The sequence below is a fragment of the Schistocerca nitens genome, chromosome 4 (genome assembly GCF_023898315.1).
Source record: "Schistocerca nitens isolate TAMUIC-IGC-003100 chromosome 4, iqSchNite1.1, whole genome shotgun sequence".
NCBI lineage: Eukaryota > Metazoa > Arthropoda > Insecta > Orthoptera > Acrididae > Schistocerca > Schistocerca nitens.
Genome location: NC_064617.1, coordinates 677,278,120 through 677,295,707, shown reverse-complemented (window position 1 = coordinate 677,295,707; position 17,588 = coordinate 677,278,120). Strand labels below are relative to the sequence as shown.

General features: G+C 43.4%; 1 long non-coding RNA gene across 1 annotated transcript in view; it reads right to left on the bottom strand.

Moving 5' to 3' along the window:
* Positions 1-2,135: 2,135 nt before the first annotated feature.
* LOC126253681 (uncharacterized) overlaps positions 2,136-17,588 on the bottom strand; it is a 143,451-nt gene continuing 127,998 nt past the window's right edge. Inside the window, exons 2-3 of the long non-coding RNA XR_007546013.1 lie at positions 16,777-16,919; positions 2,136-2,217 (exon numbers count right to left, since the gene is read on the bottom strand). This is a non-coding gene — a long non-coding RNA (uncharacterized LOC126253681). The remainder of the gene's footprint in view (positions 2,218-16,776; positions 16,920-17,588) is intronic.

Here is a 17,588-nt window from a genome sequence, read left to right as displayed (position 1 = left end):
GGTGTTTGCTTAGTTCATGTACATAATCGAACACTTTAGGTACCAACAAATCTGTAAAAATTTCACTTGCATTCGGACTCTGACAAGTCTTAGGACAAACTCATAAACAGTGAAAGTTGCTGACATATTGTGTCAATAATACTTACTGCCTCTGTAACAAAATCATCTATAGATGTTGATTTGATTGAACTGAACAACACACTAGGTTCTGTGAGTCGTCAGGATTTAAAGTCACTTACTTTGGTCCAAAGAAGGTGCCCATTATTCACGAACACACATTTTCAATAACTTGCCAACAGCCATAAAAGTTTAATTATTAATGAAGCTCACTTTAAGCGAAGCCTAATGAATTTATTGTTGGCCACCTCCTACTCCGCCGACGAGTTTCTTAGAAGACCAAACTGATGTGTTCATGTCGTAATAATACCAAAAAATGCAAAGATTAGCACAATCTGACTTCTGGACTTATTCAGAGTAGTAATGCGATCATTTTAAATAAGTGTTGTAAAACGGTTTTTCTGTTTGAAGACGTGTGGTTACATCCTCAAAATTATGATACATGCCTGAGTGCACTGAAGATTTACATGTTTTGTGACAAAGTATTTATTACTTTCTAAATGAAAATGTTTGAGATCTTTTTTTATTTGGGCCACATCCATGACGACCATTTCGCTTTCCTTCTGTAGACCGTATATTAGGATATTTGTAAATATTGTTGAGTGGTACTTAAGACAGGTAAATAAATTAGTGAAATCTATGTGAAGTGAAGTAGAAATTAGAAAATAAATGAAAAACTTAGTTTAGTTTTCCACACTGGCAAACAGCGGGTAGAGCAGCAGTGGCCACGATCGGCGCGTGAAGTCAGCACATTTAGTAGAAGCCATCGCCCTCATCACATAAGCGGAAGCTGTCGATTCACCCGTCAGGATATCGCCCGACCGACTCACGTGTTTCTCAATTGTCACATGTGATCCTTAGGCCCTCGCCTACATTCCAAAGGCCAATGACTGACATTACGAAGATCTTCGAGAAGCTTTTCAGCGTGACAGAAGAGGCAATGACCGTGAAGTCGTTCACCTCCAGTGAACTGAAGTAAATAAATACGCTAGACGCAGTGGGCCCAACAGTAGTTTTCAGTTCAGTTCCAGTACAGTTCAGTCGGTGCTGAAGACCGTCATGCAGGAAGAGACTACATCGTACACAGAAGCACCAAGTCCGCCGCTGTAATGGAATAGCAAGCAGCAGCCTCGCCGCCAGAAGACAGAAGTTAGAAGGTATTTGAAGACTGATTTTTACGTACTCGGATGACTCGTGAGGACGGGAAGGAGACGGCCTCACATCAGCAGTCACCTGTGAGCTGGGATGAAGATCTGACGGCCGAAGACTGGCAAGCTGGAGTCCGTTGTTCCAGTCCGGGACACTGGCCTTCCCCCGCCGCGCCGCTCCGCTGGGCGACGCACAACACTGTCACACGCGGCCGCATAGAGAAAAGAAACACTGGAACGCCACATCCAAGGTATCACCATCCGATTCACGACTTCGTTCTCAATAATTAAACGGATCACCTCGCGCTGCGCGTCTCCAGTCAACTGGGCGAGACAGCGACACGAGATACACACCGCCAGGCGGAATCAGACGCCGCCGCTGCCGCAGCAGAAGGCTTCGCAAACGACACAGCTGCCGCTCTCCCAGCCAGAACAATCCAGTAAGGAAACCATTGTACAAATCTTCAATAACAGTTATCTTATGTAAAAATGCTGTTTCATTCTACCTCATACCCGAGCCAAGGAAGAACCCACCCTGCCCACATGTTGTTAAGAGAGAAAAGTAATTTATTTAGTGACATAATGCTTTAGAATCAAATGCCCTTTGCAGTAATGCTCATCCTGACAAATGACTAGCATCAAAAGAGAAAACCGAGTTACAATATTTATTGAGTATTCTTCTTCCTCTGTCGTCTTCTACATTCCAGAGGATCTACTCATTACGGATCTATTCGAACGAGAAGTGCAACTAATACAATCTAATAGGTGAAATGCGCTACTGAGGTATTCAGAGAGACAGCCGGCGCTCTGACCTGCAGCAGGGCGAACAGCTGGTGCAGCGGCGAGGCGCCGTCCGAGCGACGCCCGCTGCCCGCCTTGTCCGCCTCCTCCGAGCCCTGCTTCTTCCGCACAGAGGGGAGCGCCACGCCGAAAGGCACCGTGATCTGCAGCGCTGAAACACCACAGCCAGCCCGCCTCAGGGGAAACCACACACACAGGCAGAGCTCGCTAAGCATCGTGGATACGCAGGGCGCAAGCTCCCATAGTGACATGAAGAGTGAGTACCTGACGAGGAAGCTACCAACCGAGGGATCTATCTAAACAGCCTACTTACAAAACACACAGTGAAAATCGTTATGTAGCCTAACATCGTGATAACTGTACTTCTGCTGAATACTCTGCTCTCTCCGTAAATCAAACATCAGTTAGCAAGCATTCGAAGTGTACCCAGTCGACTGCTTCAGAAGGAAACCCTTTTGTTCGTCAAAACCGGAATTTTTGCGCAGTAAAAGTTGGTTCTGATGTAACACACGATACACTACTTGTTGTGTCGCTTCCCTAAAGTCTCGACACAATGAGTGGCTAGAAGCACGCGAAACTAACGCAGACGGGCGTAAATTCTGAAACAGGAGACTGGATGAAAAACTATAAAGAAAAGAAGAGAGATTGTCATATACTTAACTTTAATGTAGTCTTGTTCTTGTTGAAATACATCTCTTGCATAGTAGTAAGCTATTATCACTGATACAACTGGCGCCTTGCTAGGTAGTAGCGATGGACTAGCTGAAGGCTATTTAATCTGTCTCTCGGCAAATGAGAGGAAGACTTGATATGTCTTGTCGCAAGCTATGTCGTCCTTACAACTGGGGCGAGGTCAAGTCCGTGTCTTGTGACCTGCCCTGTGGTGGCGCTACGTTTGCGAATACACAGTGGCGACACGCGGGTCCGACATGTACTACAGGACCGCGGCCGATTTAAGTTACCACCTAGCAAGTGTGGTGTCTAGCGGTGACACCACACTACTGGTCATTAAAATAGCTACACCACGAAGATGACGTGCTACCGACGCAAAATTTAACCGACAGGAAGAAGATGCTGTGATATGCAAATGATTAGCTTTTCAGAGCATTCACACAACATGCTGACATGAGGAACGTTTCCAACCGATTTCTCATACACAAACAGCAGTTGCCCGCCGTTGTCTGCTGAAACGTTGTTGTGATGCCTCGTGTGAGGAGAAGAAATGCGTACCATCACGTTTCCGACTTTGATAATGGTCGGTTTATAGTCTATCGCGTTGCGGTATATCGTATCGCGACATTGCTGCTCGCGTTGGTCGAGATCCAATGACTGTTAGCAGAATATGGAATCGGTGGGTTCGGGAGGGTAATACGGAACGCCGTGCTGGATCCCAACGGCCTCGTATCACTAGCAGTCGAGATCACAGGCATCTTATCCGCATGGCTGTAACGGATCGTGCAGCCACGTCTCGATCCCTGAGTTAACAGATGGGGATGTTTGCAAGACAACAACCATCTGCACGAACAGTTCGACGACGTTTGCAGCAGCATGGATTATCAGCTCGGAGACCATGGCTGCGGTTACCCTTGACGCTGCATCACAGACAGGAGCGCCTGCGATGGTGTACTCAAAGACGAAAGACGAACCTGGGTGCACGAATGAATTCATGTTCTGTTTACAGCATCATGATGGTCGCTTCTGTGTTTGGCGTCATCGCGGTGAACCCACATTGCGTCATCATCATACTGGCGTATCACCTGGCGTGATGGTGTGGGGTGGCATTGGTTACACGTCTCGGTCACCTCTTGTTCGCATTGACCTCACTTTGAACAGTGGACGTTACATTTCGTATGTGTTACGACCCGTGGCTCTACCCTTCATTCGATCCCTGCGAAACCCTACATTTCAGTAGGATAATGCACGACCGCATTTTGCAGGTCCTGTATGGGCCTTTCTGGAAATGTTTGACTGCTGCCCAGGCCAGCACATTCTCCAGATCTCTCACCATCTGAAAACGTCTGGTCAATGGTGGCCAAGCAACTGGCTCGTCAGAATATGCCAGCCACTACTCTTGATGAACCGTGGCCGTATTGAAACTGGTTGGGCAGCTGTACCTGTACACGCCATCCAAGCTCTGTTTGACTCAATGCCCAGGCGTATCAAGGGCGTTATTGCGGCCAGAGGTGGTTGTTCTGGGTATTGATTTCTCAGGATCTATGCACCCAAATTGCGTGAAAATTTAATCTCATGTCAGTTCTAGTATAATATATTTGTCCAATGAATACCCGTTTATCATCTGCATTTCTTCTTGGTGTACCAATTTTAATGGCCAGTAGTGTAGTTTCAGCTGCAGCTAAAAGCTGCTTGAATTAATCAGTGTCTCCTTTCATGTCAATAATTTTGCTTATATTTCCATTATCACCTTTTTCGTGTGATCCAAGTTTTCGCATCTGATACCCCTTTCAGAAATCATCCACAGCAATACTAACCATTTACTCGAAGACAAACCTACTTCTCACTCATAGTGACATAAAAGGTTTTGTGACAGACAGCTGCCACGATCCAATCTCATAAAACCTGCTTTGTGAGCACGGCTTAACTTACCTCTTCACCTACACCTATACTCCGCAAGCCACTTTATGATGTTTGGCGGAGGGTACATAGTGTACTGCTGTCGCTTCCTCGTTTCCTGCTTCTATCGTAATTGCTGGTAAGCCTTCATGCATGCTATTGCGTCTCTAATATCACCTACATGGCCTTCTCCCGAGATACAGGATGTTTCAGAAACGACTTTACAACTTTGAAAATTCATATAAAAAATTAATTCATAGTATCTACAGAGGTGATTGTAGTGTCAATTTGTAGGGAAATACATTACCTTTTTTTGTCTCACGTAGTTCTCTAGTGCTGAATCGCACCGTAAGGAGCGTTTAGCGGCAGTTTCGTTGAAGATGGCTGCCTTGGCGGCACCCGAGCGTGCTAGCTGTGTGTTTTGCTTTGAAGAATCGAAGTCGGTGACAACAGTTAAGCGTAATTTCCGTGCCAATTACGCTAAAGATCCTCCTAGTCGGACTACAAATGTTTTGTAAAAATATTTTGTAGAAACAGGGTAAACAAAGTGTACGGTCCGTTTTCTTTCCGTGAGAGAACCATCAACGGGATAGTGTACCTGGATATGTTACAACAGTTTTTGATACTACAGATCGATGGGGATGACCAAGATCGAACTGTTTACTTCATGGAAGAGCACTCCACTACCTGGCTGACGCCAGCGATTTTCTCAGTAACCGCTTTCCAGGTCAATGGACTGGCTGTTATTCGCCAATTGCATAGCCTCCATGTTCTCCAGACCAGACACCGCTCGATTTTTTAAAATGAGGATTCATCAAGGATATCGTGTTTGTACCTCCTGTGCAGGCTTCTCTACCTGAACTTCCTACAAAATAACACGGAACCAAGTTCTGTATATTCTATCAATAAAATTATATAATTTTTTTAAAGTTGTGAAGTCCTTTTTGAAACACCCTGTATACATCGGGAGAAGCAATATACTGGCTTCACCCTTCTAGAAACGTCCGGTTCAGGATCGTTAACAGTAAATCATACCGCGATGCAAAACGTCTCTCTTGTAGCGTCCGCCACTGAAATTTGCTGCGTATTTCCGTGATGCTTCTGCGCTTACGAAATGAAGCTGTAACGAAAATCGCTGTTCTACTTTGGATCTGCCGATCCTATCTGCTGCGGATCTTCAGACTGACAAGCAACATTCAAGTACCGGTCTAACGAGGGTTTAGTCAGCTGACTCCTTTGCTGGCGGGCTACATTTATCGAGGAATCCTCGTAAGAATTTCGGCCAGGCGTCTGTCTTAACTGCTATCAGCTGTATGTGGTTGCTCCACTTTAACTCGCTATGTACGCATACTCTCAGATATTTTATGGACGTCACTGAGTCCAGTGTTATTCTGCGGTTGGGACATAACGGAGTACAACAGGCTCAGCACACCGGCTATACTCTTTAAGAAGGTATTTAACGTCATTTTATCGTATGTGTTTTTACTTCTGTCTCAAAGCAAGAGAACACTGTTCTGTTATCTTTCTGCATTTCATCATTAAAATCCGTCTGTCCAAACACTTCTCGATGTACTTTGCGGAAGATGAAGAAGGCTCTGGGGCACATTAGGATTCTTGGAGGAGTGTAGTTCTTTGTCTGTACGGCTATGCAACAAATGTTTCCAGCATATAGGATAGATCAGATTGTCATCGACACTATACACCCCCCTCACACAGTAAGAATGAGACGGCCTTCCGCTGGGGCGTTGGACAGATGAGAATAATGGGAAATACGAAGCTGACAGAGCACCGAAAGCAGCCTGCCAGGAAGTCACATCAGTTCATCTTAACGCCACACGTTGTCGTGTAGTTCGTGACAAAGAGTGTGTTAGCTGCGCCGGAAAGACACTGGGTGAAAGTGGCCGACAAGCTGCAGTCGGTCAGACCGACTATTTAACAATGGCATATTTTCTTTCAAACTCTAAAAAGCGACAAAGTGGTCCTCACTTGCTGTCATATCGGACGCTGTCCAATGACGCATTCTTGTCTCTTGCAACATGAACATAAGCGGAATGCAGTGTTTGCAGCATACATTCATGGCACACTATGTTTTAACGTCGCGTTATTCTTATAGGAGGGAAGCCTTTGTATGCCGCGGGACTTCCCTCAGTTTTAGGTAACGACGAAAGAATAGCAAGAAAAATGTTGACATTTGGCGTGGCATCCGAGTTCCTGATCAATTTCATTCGAGGAAGTTTTTGATGTGTCTTTGGGTTGATGGATCATCCTATTACTTACGCATTTAACCAGCCATCTTAATACCTTCTGCTGTTGAATTAACTCCCTAGGAGGAGGAGGAAAGTAGTGTTTAACGTCCCGTCGACAACGAGGTCATTAGAGACGGAGCGCAAGCTCGGGTTAGGGAAGGACGGGGAAGAACATCGGCCGTGCCCTTTCAAAGGAACCATCCCGGCATTTGCCTGAAAGGATTTAGGTAAATCACGGAAAACCTAAATCAGGATGGCCGGAGAGCGGATTGAACCGTCGTCCTTCCGAATGAATTAACTCTCTATTTGGCACACACAAAAATTTTGCTAAGGAAACGCATTAAGTTACTTAAATTGGATGGACGTGGTCATGTGAACAATTTTACGTATATTGTTTCGAATACCGTGCGTTACCTGTAAGTATCACTGCCCACAAAAGGCACACGGGTGTTACAATTAAAACTACCTCATTGTTGTTCCTGTGGCTGAAAAAATTGGTTGCATTTAGCACTATTGCATTGAAATGTCTTCAGACGAATCCATTTCGGTGCAAAGCACAGGACAATTGCGCATTTTCCGCATTTTACAGTCGACTGTCTCTGGGGGTGAAGCCTACATCTTCCCTTGTACTCTGGCCGGTGACCAAAACTGTCTTAATGCATATCATCCACTGGCATAGGAACTACTGTTTTCGCCTTCTTCCGCTCTTTTTGTCCGTCCAATACTCAAAGCAAGGTCTCCTCTTCTGAGAAAAGATAAGTACATTTGCAATGCCCCAGGTAAGAATTTGGTAACACATTTGCATAACTCACTTTCGAGACTTCCACTTTCGTTTACAAGCACTTTTCCTTGCACAATTATAAACAGCGCCACAAAATGGAAAGAAAATGATACACCGGTAACTGTTTCTCATATAACTTTGCACGATGTCTGCTAGAGATGGACACTGTTCAGAAACTTTTCACCAGAGACCACAGCATATCGCTGTGTACGAGTGCTTAACCATTGCCTGGAAGCACCAGGGGCCATCCAAGGACGAAATTTGAAGCGTTCCAGGAAACAGTGTGTAATTTTGGTTGCTTGAGAGCAATATTGTCAATATTTGGTTAATACTATTAACGTATGATGACGGTATGAATAGCTACTGGAGATGGTACGTGAATTTTTTCTATGACTGTGGCTGTTTTGTTTTAACAAAAATAACTACTCCTGAAACACTAACACAATGTTGAGAAAGAGCGTTGATGACCTCGCAGTTAAGCGCCCGACAATTTTTAATCCGTTACACCAACATTACAAACATGACTTGCACTTGAACAGAAACGGTGTTCTGTGAACGACCTCGAATTCTATTTGATCCACTGCATCATTGTCATTGGAAACAGTACAAACGATAATTTCACTCATAAGGCATTTCCTAATTCTGACTTAGGGCTTGGATGACGCCATAATAATGACGTCACAAGTCACCACAGTAAAAGGAACTTCCTCAACAGATGCAGGCAGCTCTGGCAGAGATGTTTAGTGTGTTACGCCGGTTGTGCGTAGCTGCTTCGGATGAAACTGGTGATCGTCAGTTCTGTTACGTAATATAGTGGCAACACTCACGAATGCCATATTGGAACAAGTTACGTTTCTTGTTTTTCCCAGTGAATGATAATAACATTCTGCAAGGTTTTTGCTCGTTTTTAAATACTCATTACCATTTCAATCGTCAAATGACGACGTGGACACGTAACACAAAACAAAATCAACTGCCACAAGGTCATACGTCCTCTGAGATTCGGAAGGACGCTGCGCGAAAACAACAGACAAAATATACGAAAAACATATAAGTTGATAGATCAGCTTCTCATATTTTAACTGATATTACAGGTGCTAAAAACGGGCAATATTCATGACGCGACTCAGTCAATAACACCATTGTTAAACACTTGCCATACACGTCTTCAGACGTCAGATCGGTAACAGAGAATGCATTAATTATTGTTTCTTACAGTTATTCCCAATTAAGTGACAGTAGAGACAGGAACACACGATCTTTGACATAAGCCCAGAATAGTTACAAGTCAGGTGACCGTGGGGATCACTGAAAGAGGTGAGAATCTTGACGGGATGCATGTTCAATCCAAAACTGACGCAGTTCGGCCGGCATTGACATAACACGAACGTCGAAAAGACAATGTGGTGAAGCAGTCTTGTTGCAAAATGAAGTCTTCAGTGATCTGTTGTAATTGTGAATTAGGTCATTGCTGCAAAAAGCTCAAGTACACGAAACTAGTAAAGTTTTATCTGCAAAGACAAATGGCACAAAGAGCCTTAACTTCAGGTGAACCACGAATGTGTTCGACCATCTCCTAAGTATATTCTGTGCACCTAACAGGCATGTTACGACGATTCACCTTTCCAGACAAGTGAAACGTGGCTCCGTCATGTAGGCGCTGCACTCGTTACGAAATTCAGAACGAAGCTCATTGTCCCCGGTAGTCAGAACATGTAAAAACTAAACTCACGAGACAAAAAATTAGTCTTGCCAGTGCGCATGCACAGAGGGAATCGGCAAGTCCTTACAGGCGGCGCAACGATCGAAACACATGCTCAACCGCGCACGCACTGCCTCTACTTGAGCGTAAGACAGTAGCGACCAGAGAGACACTTACACTACTGGCCTTTTTTTTTTTTTTTTTTTTTTGCTACACCAAGAAGAAATGCAGGTGATAAACGGGTATTCATTGGACAAATATATTATACAAGAACTGATATGTGATTACATTTTCACGCAATTTGGGTGCATAGATCCTGATAAATCAGTACCCAGAACGGCCACCTCTGGCCGTAATAACGGCCTTGGTACGCCTGGGCATTGAGTGAAACAGATCTTGGATGGCGTGTAGAGGTACAGCTGCCCATGCAGCTTCATCACGATACCACAAGAGTAGTGACTTGCGTATTGTGACGAGCCAGTTGCTCGGCCACCATTGACCAGACGTTTTCAATTGGTGAGAGATCTGGAAAATGTGCTGGGTTTCTGTATCCAGAAAGGCCTGTACAGGACCTGCAACATGCGGTCGTTCATTATTCTGCTGAAATGAAGGGTTTCGCAGGGATCGAATTAAGGGTAGAGCCACGGGTCGTAACACATCTGAAATGTAACGTCCACTGTTCAAAGTGCCGTCAATGCGAACAAGAGGTGACCGAGACGTGTAAACAATGCCACCCCACACCATCACGCCAGGTGATACGCCAGTATGGTGATGAAACAATGTGGATTCACCGCGATGACGCCAAACACAGAAGCGACCATCATGATGCTGTAAACAGAACATGAATTCATTCGTGCACCCAGGCTCGTCTTTCGTCTTTGAGTACACCATCGCAGGCGCTCCTGTCTGTGATGCAGCGTCAAGGGTAACCGCAGCCATGGTCTCCGAGCTGATAGTCCATGCTGCTGCAAACGTCGTCGAACTGTTCGTGCAGATGGTTGTTGTCTTGCAAACGTCCCCATCTGTTAACTCAGGGATCGAGACGTGGCTGCACGATCCGTTACAGCCATGCGGATAAGATGCCTGTCATCTCGACTGCTAGTGATACGAGGCAGTTGGGATCCGGCACGGCGTTCCGTATTACCCTCCCGAACCCACCGATTCCATATTCTGCTAACAGTCATTGGATCTCGACCAAAGCGAACAGCAATGTCGAGATACGATAAACCGCAACGCGATAGGCTACAATCCGACCTCTATCAAAGATGGAAACATGATGGTACGCATTTCTCCTCCTTACACGAGGCATCACAACAACGTTTCACCTGGCAAAGCCGGTCAATTGCTGTTTGTGTATGAGAAATCGGTTGGAAACTTTCCTCATGTCAGCACGTTGTAGGTGTCGCCCCCGGCGCCAACCTTGTGTGAATGCTCTGAAAAGCTAATCATTTGCATATCACAGCATCTTCTCCCTGTCGGTGAAATTTCGCGTCTGTAGCACGTCATCTTCGTGGTGTAGCAATTTTAATGGTCAGTAGTGTATGTTTCAAGAAGGTATTACTCGTAAACATGAATAAACGTATGGAGGTAACACCGTGAAGTTGATGGATTTGTTGGTGTTTCGTGGCGGATTGTTGGTGGTCGGAGGGACATTTAGAGTGAGAAGGACAGTAGACGTGTTTCACGATTTGTGAAAAAAAATCTCTTCATAACTTAACAGAAATGCTGCACAATGTTGCAGGCCATGAATGAAAGTCTACTCGCCCCCCCCCCCCCCGCCCCCCCTCCCGTTATCGAAAGAACACAGACGGGAAACGCATGCAGTGAACATGTGGAGCTGATCACCTCGCAAGATGCCATTGCTCACATAGGTGCATAAAGACGACAACAGCAAAGTTTATCGGGCTGGAAGAATATGCGCTTGACTTGCATAATGACCTGACTTGAACCCCTTAGAAAATTTGTGGAATATGTTTGAACAGCAAATAAAACACTGACATCAACATCCCCGCAATTTGATGGAACTGTTCTATCAAATCCTCAGAGATTGGCTTAATCTAGATGCGACGTACCTGCACCATCTCGTGTACTCAATTTCTAACCGAACCCAATCCGTTATGAAGTCCAAGCCAAATTGCTCGGCATTATATGCTGCTAGTAATTATTCCTATAGGGGTGAGTAATTTTTTTTCGATGAGGTTATATCTGATGTTATTATACAAGTAGACTTTTGGGTTGCGTAGTTGACTGCCGTATCTACAGTTCTCTGCTCGCACCAGTCATCGATGTCTTCGGGCTCCTATCGAATGATTCCCACACACCCTCCACGTTCTCTTCTGACAGTCAAGCCCAACCTGTTTTCTTCGCACTACATAAACAGCCATTCTCACGGAATGTGTTGTACCACCCAGGGGTCGTCTTACCTGTGGGAGCTTTCACCTAATACGTATTTCTAAATCGTGTCTGAACCATGACAGCTGACTCATATTTAGTGCACTGAAGGACACATAATGCACACACCAATATATTCCTTGCTCTGACACGCCTGTCCCCTAGTGGTGCACCCTGCAACTGCACCACTGCTAGTATTAAGAATCGAGACTCGGAGAGATGTTCTGTCTACTGAAATTTCATTTTCCTGCGTGTCCTGCAGTTTTCGCGCAGTTGTCTTCAGAAATCCCAGAGGTTCATTATGCACTAATCTGATCAAAAATATTTCGAATCATTTTGTACTGAAGCGCAACAACTTTGAGGCAATATTCCTGAAATGGCCTGGCTTTCCAGAGTCCGAAAGTGAACACTACATAACATATCTGGGTTGAGTTACAACGCCGACTCTGCTTTGAAAAACAGCGTCAAACATCATTGTTTCGGCTGTTGAGAAAGAATGGACTGCCATTTTTCCACATTCAGCTACCTTGTTGAATGTGATCCCAACAGAGTTCAAGTCGTCATAAAGGAGAATGAGGGACACACACCACATTAATGTTCACCAACAGGTGTCTGAATACTTGCGTTCAGAGAGTGAATATGCACGGCAACTGTGGATTTGAAAGGCTACTGGAAATCAAGAGGAAGCTATAGCCGCTATTTTTCCCCGAGGCCACGCAGCTCCAGTGCAAGGCTTGATGATGGGAGAATCCTGTTTGGTAAAACATACCGGAGCTAAACTAGTCCCCAATTCACATCTACGGACAGGGACGACCTTAGGAGGACCGATTATTGAGTATTGTTCATGTACTTGGGATGCTAACGACTGATGGATGAGATCCAACGAAGGGCAGTATGTCCTGTCACTCGATCGTTCAGTCGCCGCGAGAGCGTTACAGAAATGCTCAATAAATTCTAATGGCACACATTACAAGAGAGGCGTTATTCACTATCAAGAGGTTAACTATTGAGACTTCGAGAGAGAGCACTTGCCGAGAAGAGATGCACAACATATTCTCGTACTTCCTCCCTCATAACATCTCACGAAATGATCACGATGGGAACATTCGAGAAATTGGAGCTAATACAGAGATTTACCGACATTTATTCACATCCCGCCGCCATACGCGAGCGAACAGTTAGTGGTACCAAAGTACTCTCCATCTCACACCGTTAGATAAATAAATAATGTCGTGTGACTAGGGCCTCCCGTCGGGTAGACCGTTCGCCTGGTGCAAGTCTTTCGATTTGACGCCACTTCGGCGACTTGCGCGTCGATGGGGATGAAATGATGATGATTAGGACAACACAACACCCAGTCCCTAAGCGGAGAAAATCTCCGACCCAGCCGGTAATCGAACCCGGGCCCTTAGGATTGACATTCTGTCACGCTGACCACTCAGCTACCGGAGGCGGACACATCGTTAGATGACATGTGGAGTATGATGTAGACGTAGAATGAAGTTAGGTATAGTGGAAGTTAGTTAGATGACAGGAAGAAAGGATTTCTGGTGAGGTTAATACAAAGTTGTCACCACGAAATTAAATAGGGGAAATGCAGGAGTAAGCATAATAATGAATAAGAATACAGGAATGCTGGTAAGTTACTAAGAACAGCATAGTGAACTCATGGTCGAAGCCAGGATAGGCACATAACCAACACACACCAAAGTAATAGAAGTTTATATGCCAGCTACCTCTGCATACGATCAAGAGATGGAAAGAATGTATAATGAGATAATGGAAACTATTCGATAGTTAATGGGGATAAAAATTAAACTGTGTTGGGCAATTGGAATTCGGTAGTAACGAAAAGATAGAGAAGAACATGGACAGGGGAAAGGAGTGAAAGAGGAAGCAGGCTGGTAGAATTATAGAGCATAATATAACTATCGTTGACACCTCGTTTAAAAATCTTCGAAGAAAACTGTAAACATGGAAGAAACATGAGGCCAGTGAAAGGTTTCGCAGTGATAGTAGAGTGGAAAGATTGAGATTTCGAAACCAGTTTTTTAAATTTCAAGCAATTTCCAGGGGTTGATGTGGACTCTGATCATAATATATTTGTTATAAAGTGCAGATTAAAACTGAAGAAATTACAAAAATGTGGGAAATGAAAGAGATGGTACCTGAATAAAATGAGGTAACTAGCGGTTGTTGACAACATTGGGCAACGCTGGATTAAAGAGGAAAGGAATCAATAAAAGACGGATGTGTAGATTTGAGAGATGAAACAGGTAAGGAAACAGAGGTAAAATTGCAAGGATTAGTAAAATTTTCTTGATAGCACTGGAATTCAGCTGACGAAATATAAAAATGAAGCAAAAGCGGGCGAATAGGAATAAAGATGGCTTAAAAATAAGAGTGTTAAGAAGTGAAAAATGGCTAAGTAGGAGTGGCTAGAGGACAAATGCAAGGATGTAGAAGCATGCATAACCAGGGGAAAGATAGGTAAAACGTATAGGAAAATTAAACCGACGTTCCGGGAAAAGAAAAGCAGCGATATGAATATCAGAAGTTCAGATGGCAAGCCAGTACTTAGCAAAGTAGGGGAACCTGAAGAGTGAGGGAACATATATAGGGACCGTATTAGGGAAACAAACTCGAGAATAGTTCTACAGAAAGAGAAAAGGAAGTAGGTGAAAATAAACTGAGAGATATGATATTCCAGAGACGAATTTGACAGAGCAGTAAGTACGTAATTGGAAACAATAGATGACATTCCCTGAGAAGTAATGAGATCCGCGGAATTGCCAGAAATGCCACATTTATTCCACATGGTGGGCAAGACACATGAGACGGATGTAACACCCTCTGAATGAATGTAATAATTCCAGTTCCAAAGAAGATAAGTCCAGACAGGTGTGAATACTACTGACTCATTAGTTTAATAAAAGATGGTTACAAAATATTATTTACAGAAGAATGGAAAAATTGGCAGAAGCCAACCTCTGATAAAAAGAGTTTGGGTTCCAGAGAAATGAGCGAATACGCGAGGCAGTACTGACTCTATGACTTATCCTAGAAGATGCGTTAAGGAAAGGCAAACCTGATTTTATACAGTTAGTAGATCTAGAGAAATCTTTTGAGATGTTGACGCGACTACACTGTTTGAAATTTAAAAACGGCAGGGATGAAATATTTACAATTCTACAGGAAGAATACTGCAGTTATATGATTCAAAGGACATGAAATGAAAACCGAGGCTGAAAAGGGAGTGAGAGGGGGTTGTAGCCAATCCCCGAACTTACTCGAACTGTACACTGAGCAAGCCATAAAAGAAACCAAGGAGAAATGTGAAACGGGAATGAAAGTTCATGCAGAAGAAATAAGAACATTAAGGTTTGCTGTTATATTGTAATTCTGTCAGAGGCGACAAACGATTTGGAAGGGCACTTGAACGGAATGGTCAGTATACCGAAAAGAAAAATAATGTGAACATCACATAAGTAAAGTAAGGGCAATGGACCGTAATGTTATTAAATCTGGTCATACTGATAGAATTACTTTAGTGTATAAGAAATTAGATGAGTTTTACTATTTGGACAATGCAATAACAGCATAACTGAAGCCGAGAGAATATAAAATGCACACTGACATAAGGAAGAAAAGAATTTCTGAGAAAGAGGAAAAATTTGGTCAACTAATATAAATTCTAATAATTAGAAAGTCTTTTCTTAAGGCATTTGTCCAGAGTGTAGCCTTGCACGGAAATTAAACACGGACTAAAAGCAGTTGAGACATGAAGATATTAAAACTGCGAAGTTACAGCAAGTGCCGAAGATTAGCTAGATGGGTAGATCGAATAACAGGGAGGAGCTACGGAATCGAGTTCTCGAAAAACGAAATTTATGGCAAACTTGACTAAATGATTGATAAGTTGAATCCTGGGCATCAAGAAATTGTAAGTTCGGTAATGAAAGGAAATGTGTGGGAAGGTAATAATTGTAGATTCTTTGTATTCAAGGAATCTTTCTGTCTTCATATAGTTGATAAGCGACATTTTTATTTCTTTGCATAAGACAGAGCCACTTGCTTTTGTATTTTTGAACTTACCGGATAGGTATCGAGCACTTGCTCATCATCAGCGGTCTTATATTTTACTTTTATGCCCCATCAAATTAATATAATTGAGAAAAGTCGTGCTTTATAATATTAGTGGCATATATTGTTGTCAAAATATTAAAAAATATAGAAAGCAAGCAGCCTTTTCTTTATATATACAAGGACGAGAAACGTTGTTTATCAAAAACAAATGTAGAGCGACCCGAGTTTGAATACAGTAAGTAGATTCAAATGGAAGTACGTTCGGGTAGTTACGCAGAGATTAAGAGCCTTGCGCAGGACAGACAAGCATTGGTAGCTGACTGAAAACGAAAACAATAACAACAACAACAACAAAAGCAAGAACAACTGGATAGAGACTCGACATTTATATGTAAAAAATTAAACCGAAATTAGATCTCATATTATTAAATGGACATTTAAAATGCATGGCTTTCATAACATAAAAAACATTTCGTTTACAAGAAAACACCTTGAAGTTGGTGTTCCGAAACTAGTAAATGAATCATCAGGAATCATGTCAGGATAGCACAAGTCGTTCTGTTTCAATTTGCTGATGATGGGCTTGTTTCCGAACACTAGTTAAAGAGTAAATATTTTATATGCAATTTTAGAGTGTTTGCTTGTGAAAATAATGTCATTTATAAAGCACCACACAATCGTTTGTTTGGTGTGCATACTAGAGGGTCCATCTTCTGACGACGTTGTACTTACTCCGCGAGTGTGGAGAAATCATTGTGTTCCTGCAGGAAAAAACAACCCCAAATATTTTGGTAAGTGAAATACCTTACTCGTAAATTCAGTACTGTACTGTAGTAGTATATATTTCCGGACGAGACGATATTTCTTGTCACGGATGGTGGATTTGCCTCCGGCGGCGGGAAAGCCCTGGTTGACTAGCCTAGTGGAACTCACCTACGTCTATGGGGCTGGCCGTATCCAGGTAGACGACCCGCTTGGAGCGGTGCGGCTCCACCCAGCCACCGACCATCAGCACCACTAGCGCACTCGCCACCGGCGAAAACCTCATGTCGCCGCCGACCAGTTGGTAGACGCACCTGAAATATCAGAAGTGACTTCTGACATTAGAACATAATGCGTCTGCCACTGGTGCAGTGTTATTCCGACACAAATCGTAAAGACAAGGTCTGTAGCGATTCTACTTTAAATTAAATCGATATCTAAACAGAAATATTTTTCATACATTGTTTATTATTTCCTCATGTCTACAAGAGTTAAATAATACTTCTTAGTATCACTACAACTATGAACGTTATTAAATAATACCACAATGTAATACCACAATCGCTGTCATCAACCTCTCCATTCCCATTGCAGTAAAACCTGATTCACTTGTGTACTACTACTGTAAACTATATCTAATTGAAATACACTACTGTCCGTTAAAATTGCTACACCAAGAAGAAAGGCAGATGATGAACGGGTATTCATTAGACAAATATATTATACTACAACTGACATGTGATTATATTTTCAAGCAATTTGGGTGCATAGATCCTGAGAAATGGCGTGTACAGGTACAGCTTCAACACGATACCACAGTTCATCAAGAGTAGTGACTGGTGTACTGTGACGAGCCAGTTACTCGGCCACCATTGATCAGACGTTTTAAATTGGTGAGAGATCTGGAGAATGTGCTGGCCAGGGCAGCAGTCGAACATTTCCTGTATCCAGAAAGGCCCGTACACGATCTGCAACATGCGGTC